This window comes from Triturus cristatus, chromosome 6 (assembly GCF_964204655.1).
Source record: "Triturus cristatus chromosome 6, aTriCri1.1, whole genome shotgun sequence".
NCBI lineage: Eukaryota > Metazoa > Chordata > Amphibia > Caudata > Salamandridae > Triturus > Triturus cristatus.
In genome coordinates, this window is record NC_140589.1 from 619,012,338 (window position 1) to 619,021,978 (window position 9,641).

Sequence of the window (9,641 nt, forward strand, 5' to 3'; positions counted from 1 at the left end):
GAGGAAGCCCCAGGCCGGATGGCCGTGTAAAGGGGGCAAAACACGTGTTGGCTGTCACTTCTCTCCTATACACTGACTCTGATTCTTGAAAACAAGTCACAAAAACGAATAATTTAAAAATATTTACTCTGCAAATCTTACACTGGAATTTTTTCAGTGAAAAAAGAAAATTTGTCTAAGCTTGTCCAGACGCTCACTTGGAACTTATTTCTGGATTAGGGGTTAGGGGCCTCCCCCTGTCAAGGACAAGCACTATCATTAATACTTGCTCAATCAAATCCGGCCAGTAAGGGTTTGGGACTGATCACCCCTCCTCATCCTACAAGCTTATGCCCTTTGTTGGGGAGCTCCTGGCAGAAGATATGTCAGTTGATCTGGGTGAACAGTGGTGATCCTCTAGAGCACATTCACCATGATGGCTACATCTATTTGGGCAATAATCATTTATTAAAACACTATTTACAAATGATAATGTTTTAATAAATGTTAAATGGAATATGCAACACATAATTAACTTTAAGGAACCAGATCTGAGGGATAATCGGGTTTTGGGTGTTGGGTTTGGGAGGTTGGGGGTTTAAGGGTATTAATCCTCAGATATTAAATATTAATACCTGGATATTAATTATTGGTTTACATATATAATTTAAATACGTAACAATAATAAATAAAACACTTAATAAAAAAAATGTATAACATATTTAGTAAAATAATGTAGAATTACGGAATTAATAAATACATTATAAAAAGAAGACTCTTAACAATTACTAAAAACATAAAACAATAAGAGAGGAAACTGTAACCTTTGATTGATTTGGATTTATTTTTTGAGCTCATTGAAGTCGATTTATGGAATACCTTTAAAAATGTTTTTTTTTAGGAGGGATATTGATGGGAGATCTTTTTAGTGCAACTAAGAAGGATTTTTAAAAATTTGTTTGCGTTTTTTTCAATTTTTTTAAATGTCTTTTTCTTGGTTTGTTCAGTATCTACATTGTGGACTATTGGATTACTAAATATTTTAGGTGGTTGTTTTGTAAAAACAATCAACAAGAGTAAAAGCAAGACGAATTCTTCAGATAGAATATTTAAAAAAATGACAAGTTAACTAAAATGTTGTGTTAAAAAAAGAGAGCAATGCTTGTTAAAGATTATACAGATTAATAGTGTTAGATGTATGCAGTCTTTCCCAGGTAGTCTGATCCTCCTAACAAAGAAAACAGTTGGATCTTGTCCACTATTCTTTCAGTCATTTCTCTTTTTATTTTGGATACTTGAAGATTCAAACAACCTGTTAAAAATTGTGCCTGTCTTATTTCCTGAAATCTTTGTTCATTTCCAGGAAATGATACAGGTTGATGTGATGTTCACCAAAATAATTATTAAACAAATTATGCAACCCTTGATTCCATTGTTTTTCTTTGCACCTCCTTCTTAGCAGGTCGAGTAGCAGTTCCATCATTCAATTAGAAAGCGTACTTTGCTTTTATGACCCGACCTGCTTAGAAGTCTAATCCTTGTATCTTCAGAAGATTTTAAAATGGGTGTCAATTTTTCCTTGTTTTGTGTAAAATAATCAGATTGTATAATTGAAGTGTAGAAGTCATTCACATAATTAGGTGGTACAAAACACAGAGCTGTTCATTTACTAAATTCTGTTTGACTTGTAATCCAAAGCTTTGGATGTTTTTTACATTTTTACCACTATGCCTGGAAAAAATGGAAAAAATGCCCTTGAATTTGAATATTTGGATAAAGTTTAACAACAGTATTTATCAACTGTAATTCAAAGTCAATTATTATTTTCTTAGGACTTTTGTTCATAGTTTTAAATTTGACAACTGATAAAAATGCAGTGTAGGTTGAGGATTGCTTGTCAGAACATAAACAATAAATAAGTGGGACAAAAATGCGATTAACATTAGCACTTAGAGTGTAAATTTGGCTGAATGGATGGAGTGTTGATTTAAAGATGCCATCCATCATCCAAATTTCACTATTTTCTAGGGTAATATTGTCATGAAATGTAGCAAAGATTAGTATACGCTTTTAAGGGTGTTGGTTGTCATAGAATGTGTAGCGAAACAACTTTCCAAACATATTATGGATAATAATCTTCTTGACAATTTCCAGTCTGGGTTCATTCAAAACTGCAGCACCGAAACAGCCCTGCTGCAAGTGATCGACGATGCGCTGCGTATACTCGATTCAAGGAAGTCTTGTCTTTTGATTCTTCTAGACCTCTCTGCAGCCTTTGACACTGTTAATCACAACATTCTCCTTAACACTCTTCAACAGAGAATGGGCTTGGAAGGCACAGTGCTTAAATGGTTTGCCTCATTCCTCGCGGACAGATCCCAAATGATCAAGATAGCGAACAGTTTTTCATCTCCATTGGTGGTAGGTCAAGGCGTCCCTCAGGGTTCTATCCTCGCACCCACTTTGTTCGCACCCAAAGCCGTGGATGGTGGTCTTCCCGGCCTCCCAAAGAGTACCCGAAGAGGTGACTGTGTTTTGGTTAGCGAGGAAGTATTGTTGGAGCTCGTCTCCGATCGCTTCCCAAATTTGCTATCCTGGAGGAACCAGGCATTCAGCCTCCAGATGGGAAGCAGCATGCCCGCAGGGTCCCCTAGTGTGAGGAGAAGTGGCAAGTGATCTGAGATATCCCGGGAGAGGAGGCTAATGTTGTAGACTTCTCAGCACTCAGGGGCGGGCATAAAGACCAGGTCAATACGTGAGTGCGTGTGGTTCGCCACAGAGGTGTGAGTGTACTGGGAGGTTCTGGGGTTCCACGTCCTCCAGACGTCACACAGGCCCAGGTTTGTCGCCCACTCGGTCAACCTTCTGGCACATAGGGATCTGTTTGAAGAGGATGTCCCTGCGGTGTCTAGATTGGGTTGCATTACCTCGTTTAAGTCACCCCTGAATAACACCAAGCCCAGGGGTAGGGAGGATATGTTGTCGCTAGTGGTTTTTAAGATGGTTGTTAGTGTGGATCGTGGCACATAAAGTTACACTAGATTGATGACCGCCCCTCCCAGTGTCCCAGTCAGGATCACAAAGTGGCCCTGAGGGTCTCTGATTACATTGGTGGGCACAAGGGAAGAGTTCGCCGAAGAAGGATTGTTACCCCACGTGAGTCTCGTTCAAAGCCTGCATGCCAGGCTCCGTCAAACCCATACCTCGCGAGGGAGAGGCAGTGGTTACCCATACGGTGTGTTTCTTGGAGTAGAAGGGTGTCGGGGTGTGTCTGTGAGCATATCGTAGGACTGCCGTGCATTTAACCCTGTCTAGAAGGCCATTGACTTTCCAAGACAGGATTTGGAGGGGCTCTCCCTTATATGGTGTTTGTGTCATAGTCGGCATGTGGTGACTCAGGGGGCACTTGGTGCAGCCGGCCTGGAGGAACAGGCTGATCAGCAGATAAGTGTGTGAAGAGTTCTGGTCGTCTGACACAAGAGCCATGCTCGTGTTTGCTCTGAGTGAGAGATTGAGTGCTGCGGTTGTCTAACAAAGATGAACCATAACTTAGGACAACAGTCCCAAACGCACCCCTAACCCTCCTCCCACCATATACTTTGGGAAAGGAAGCATCTGATGCCATAATAACAGTGATAGTAACAAAACTAAACTAAAGAGCTTAGTACAGAAGCTGCATGGAAGACCCCTCCATTCGTCAGAATGTGTACATCACAAGGACTGAATCCAGCTGGATACATCAGCTCTATTGGACTGTTCAGCCCGGTTCCCGGGTAAGTTCATCTCCGCGTGGAGCTGTGCAGCTTTTAGACCGTTTCTTAGATGGTCGGGCTTTGGGAGAGATCAGTGTCCGTAGATCCAATGTCTTGGGGTTCGGGGGGACTTCTCTCTGCAGAAGGTCTCTCTACGGATTGGCCGCGCTGTGGGGCCTTAGCAGCTGACGGTCCAAGCAGTCCCTCGGGATTATGATCGGCAGCAGCAGGCAAGACAGACGGACCTCCCCAAGCACCCCAGCCCCTGCGGAAAAGGGTATGCCGCCTCCGGGACCCGGAGCCTACATGTGGCGCACTGCATGTCCGGGGTACCAGAGTGGGTCCGCCACTCGAGATCCAAGAGGGCCCTCCTCAGTGAGCCAGGCCCGGTCCTACTCTGGTGATTCAAAGAAGTGGGTTTTATCTTGAAAGTTTACACAGAGATGGATCGGGAAGAGCAGTCTATATTGGACCCTGCTCAACCCCTTCCGGGAAGCCCACCAGTCAGAGGTTGTTACGCCTCGATCGATTTTTGGCATCTTCAGCCCTCTTGTGCAGTTCCTACGTGTGGGATCGAAGTTGGGTTACTTGTTCTTTCAGTTGGTGCACCTCATCCTCGACTGTGGAAAGGCGGGTTCAGCTTCTGATATACGGGCCGTGGCATTGTGGAGGTCTTGGCATATGAGGGTCATGTCAACTTGAACCTCGCCTATTTTGTGTTCAACCGAAGCCTGCAGGAGCGTATGGCCTGGAGGATTGCATTAAGGTCTCCTTCTGGGAGGGGATTTCTCTCAGCAATGGCTTTGGTGGGCCTGGGACCATTTGAAGTGTATTGGTCGATTCTGGTTTGTGTCATGGACGGTTTCTTTCCCCTTTCTTTCCCTATGGTGAGTGGGAATGATGGACGGCAGCTCAGCAGGCCATTATGGGTCCACTCGGTCAGACACTGCCTGGGATCTAGAGCCAGTTACAGGAGCACTCCCTGTCAGATGTGGGGGGTGGGCCCGGGCCTCTTCCGATGAAGGGGCATGCAGTCAGGCACACCCTTTGTACCTTCAAGTAGGTGGGCGTCTCCTTGGTCTCTCAAGGGGTGGTGGGCCGGGCCCTAAGGGCCCGGGGTTCTCAGTCCAGGTGTGCGTTCTTTGGAGGGGGTACCTGATGAACAGATCTCTTGTTTCTTCTTCGTTGGTGGTATCCCCGGAGGCGTCAAGGGGGGAGAGCGCTGTGTTGCTGCTCAGGACCACTTCTGCGTCGAGGATCGTCCCTCAGTGATGAGGAGTATTCATTTGTCATGCAGTGTGGATGGACTGCTAACAGGACACCTCTGTTGTCTACCCAGGGGCCTGGGGCCACCCCATCCAATGCCCTCTCTTGCCCATTCCAGGCTTGGTTTGATCACTTCAGGGGGGAATACCTGTTGTCGTAGTGGCCCCGCTGTGGAAACGGAGCCACCGGCATTCCTGCAGAGTGCCCCGGTCCCACCATGGGATGCCCTAGGGTGTCTGCTTCAAAGGGCCCCTGTTGGCCGCCAGGTCAGGCACCCACTCTGCTTGCAAAGGCGAGGAAGGATTCTTCTCGAGGCTGCCCCCCCCGGGGCCGCGCCTCATCTATCTCTTCAGGGCGCGACAGGCCTCAGAGTACTGCGGTCAAGGTTTCTGTGACTCCACTCCAACTTGCACCAGCTGCGGGGGAGCAGGGCCCACATCACCACCCCCAAACTTCTCTGTGGTGGGCCACAGGCATTGTCTGGTGTATCCGTCAGTCCGCACGGCAGTAGGAATGGGTAGTGGCCTGTGCGACACGACCGCCTCCAGGCCTGGCGCATGTCGATATCCAACGGCGGGTCAGAGGGCCCGCGGATTGAGCCGCCTTCGATGTTGGCCCAGAATCATCAAGAGGGGGGTCACCCTGTATCTCTCCAGTGATGTCAGGAGGCGCAGGGCATATACTGTCTCATGTTGGCTAGCCACTTTGCGCTCTCTGCTTGATGTCCCCTCAGGGCAAATTTCGATATCTGGTGGGAAAGGGGACCGCTGCAGGCCTTCCGCTCCAGATCCAAGGCCGGCCACTCACCTCAAAAGCGCAATGTCTGTGGTGCTAAGCAGGGACTCTCAGCGTCCCCCTGGTCTCAGGATCCCCTCTCACCCGCGTCTCCAGCTGGGCCCAGGGTGAGGTCCCACCCCCAGGGGTTGCCGGCACAGCCACGGCTCCCGGGCTGTCTCTCCACTGCCCCCGCATGAAGGAGTCTTGCTGGGGCACTGTCCGTGGCCCACCGCTGGAGTTCTGGGCCGGGAAGCATGAACTTTCGTTGTTGCGGGCTCTCCCCCGCTCTCAGACTTCAGGCTGGTGCATGGGGCCCTCTCAAAGCGATGCCGTGTCAGTGCGTGAGTGAACACTCAGCAGCCCCAGTACCTACCTCCTACTGGCTGCCTTAGAGCACGCACCCACCGTTAATGATTGCAGGTGCGGGAGCGGCTCCCTGGACTCCGGGCAGTACCTCTTCGCCTCTGGCCAAACTGGATCCTCCGGGCGGGGCACGAAGCACTTCCTCACTGCCACCCAGGGCCCCCAGTGGGCTCTGATTCACTGAAGTCCCTCCTCACCCCGACCAGGGCCCCGGGTCCACCTTGTTGTGTTAGCCTGGTGCCTCCGCATGGAGCCGGTCTGCCCCAGGACTGCCTTCCCGCTGGACTCGGAGTGCGTGATAGTCCACTGCAGGAATCAGCGGACTGGCACCACCAGTGAGGATCGCAGGATTGGTGCCGGTGAGCTAGTGGATTAAGGGCGGATGACGGAGGGGTCCGGAGCACTCTTAGAGTGCGACCGCCATGTTGACGCTCCAAGCCACGTGACCCTACATGTATATTTAAACAAATATAACAATTACACTTATTTAAAAAAAAGTTAAACACACATAAACATATTAATATACATATATTTACAGATATCTAGTTAAAGAAACATTATTAAACTAATAACTGGTGGTGCATGATGCAGGCGGATCCAGCCGGTTGTAAATACCACAAAGAGAGTTCCAGCATGCTCAGGGAATGCCACTCAGTGCTGGTTTATTAGTCAAGTCATTACACGTTTCGACAGCAGCACTGTCTTGATCACACACTGACTAAACTGGACGGGTGACGTACATAGCCATGTGAAAATATAAACAAGGGACTCCAATGGAGTAAAAGGAATCACCCACAAGTGTGGGGACCATCTTGAGACATCTTACAATACAAGAAATGCAATGCAAATGTATGCTAGAAATACATGAGGCAGAAGTACATATTTGATATGAAAAGACCACCAGACAGGTCGATACTTGTACATAATGATATGATCAATTTCACAATTTAAATAAGTTCAACCGCGCTGGTGGGTGTATGCAAGAAAGTACTGACACAAACAGACTGAAGTAAATACATTCACCTAGTGGCAATGATCAGGCCGTGCACACATACAAGCCCCGACATCAAGAGAGCTGATGGCAGTGCCATGTAAAAACTAAAAATCTTCATTCGCCAAGTGGCAAAAGATCATATGTTGGAACACATGGAAATGCAAACCTAAACAAAAGTGAGCGAAGTGCAATGTAAAAGATAACCACATACATATAATAAAATATGGGATGTTACTGTTGTGGGATAACAACAATAAAACAATTTATAAGGTTCTTAGATTTTTTTAGATTTTAGAATTCTTATCTTATCTTAAAGATATGCATGCCGAAACTGGGCAAGAAAAGGGTAGGGAACCTGTGCAAACGTGTCCATCTGTCAAAAATAATTATTAAGTATTGATGAGCATGGCAAGTTTTAATATGATATATGTATGCTGGAGGGATGCCTTATGTTAGTATTTGTTCGTGAATCGTAACACAGGTACTAGACTTGATCAGACACCTCCTACAAAGTGGGAGGGTAGTAGCACTCTGACGACCCCTGTATGGGAGTTCCCCACACTATGCTATTTTGTTGTTGTCCTATTGGGGTTTGTTTAAACACTCCTGGGATGGCTTTGGCAAGTTGGGGGAGCCGAAGTGGGTGAGGGGTCTGCAGGGGGGTGGGGGTTGGGAATCAGAGGCATGTGTTGGACGTAATATGTCTACACCTTGACGACAGGATATGTTTGATTTATCACATATCCTTTTTTCCTGTTAGAAGATACTATGAAATATGGGCAGTAAATTAAGGTTCCTTACTTGGAATGTTCGTGGTCTTAATAGTCCCAAGAAGATTCGCACTGTGATTGCTTGCCTAGATAGGTTGAGTGTCCAAGTCGCCTTACTGCAGGAGACCCACCTTACTAAGATCTCTGAGAAGAACGTGGGTACGAGATGGACTGGGGTGAGGGTAGCCTCCTCTTATTCTTCTTGCTCACGTGGGGTGATGATTCTTGTTAAGAAGGGTATACCATTTCGAGTGCAGGGCACGGATGTGGATGAGCAGGGTCGACTGGCTATTGTACATGGGATGATTGGAGGCATGAGTGTAATTTTGGTGAATGTTTATGGCCCCAATGTGGATGATCACTCCTTTTTTGATGATGTGTGGCGCAGAGTCTCCGCTTTTCCTGCTGCTGACAATATTTGGAGGGGGATTTTAATACTTGCTTGGATGTGGCTGTGGATAGATAAGGCTTTGGGGTGGCGAGACACAGGTTATCTACTGACGCCCTCCTGGGAATAATGGATGCTGGCAATCTGCATGATATCTGGTGCATGCTGCATTCTGGAACCAGGGAAAATACCTTCATTTCCACTGTACATGGTACTTGATCCCGCCTGGACTACTGGCTTTTGTCGGAAACTGTGTGTCCCTATGTGGTCGACGTTCAACATTTGGCCAAAACTCTGTCTGACCATTCTCCTGTACTTCTTGAGCTACAGGTGCCCGATTATTCAAGGCCCCCTTTTTCACATGGCGTTTGCAGCTTTCGTCTCTGACTGATCCGGCATTTAAACATACTGTTGGTGAAGCCATACACAACTATTTCAAGGACAATGTCGGTACGGTTGAACATGTGGAAGTCTTGTGGGAGGCCTTTCAGGTCACGATTCAAGGGGTATGTATTGGAGCGCAGGCTGGGGTTTTAAAAGATTTGTGACGCATAATTGGTATGCCTGCTGCAGAGATAGTCGCTTTGGAAAACGAGTATGTCCAGAATCCTGCACACGAACTCCTATCTAAGATCCGTGAGCTCGTATCAGAACATAACGAAACGGTGGACCAGGAAATGGTGCATAGATCTCACCGGAGCACCGCACGATATTATGGGGAGGGGGGACGTCCTAGCCGCTCGCTGGCTCAGGAATTGGCCGCTCCGCGTAGCGAGGCTCACATCACCAAACTGCTGGATGCGGAGGGAGTGGCACATTATGACACCTCAGGGATAAGTAGGGTGGTGCTGGACTTTTATTCAGAACTGTATGGGAAGTGTCTTTCTCCGCCTGCCGCTGAAATGAATGCATATCAGGAGGATGTGGCCCTGGGGTGGTTGTCCCTGGCACAGCACGAATATATCACACTGCCATTTGACGTTGATGATGTTAAAGTAGCTATTACGTCGCTCCCCACTTGTAAGGCAGCGGGATTGGATGGCCTCCCCGTGAGCTTTATAAGGCATATGTAGATGAGCTTGCACCGTGGTTGCTGGAGGTCTTTGCGGAGGCGTATGACTCGGGTACTCTATCTCCCTCTCTTACGGAGGCCCTCTTGGTGCTTCTTCTGAAGCCCGACAAGGCGGCAAACGCTTGGGATTCTTACCGACCGCTTTCTATCATAAACGTCGATGCCAACATTTTGGCGAAAATGATAGCTACCAGACTCCAGCCATTAGTTCCTAATCTTGTACTCCGCGACCAGTCGGAGTTTGTGCCTTCTAGATCCACGTCGCATAACCTCCGTACTG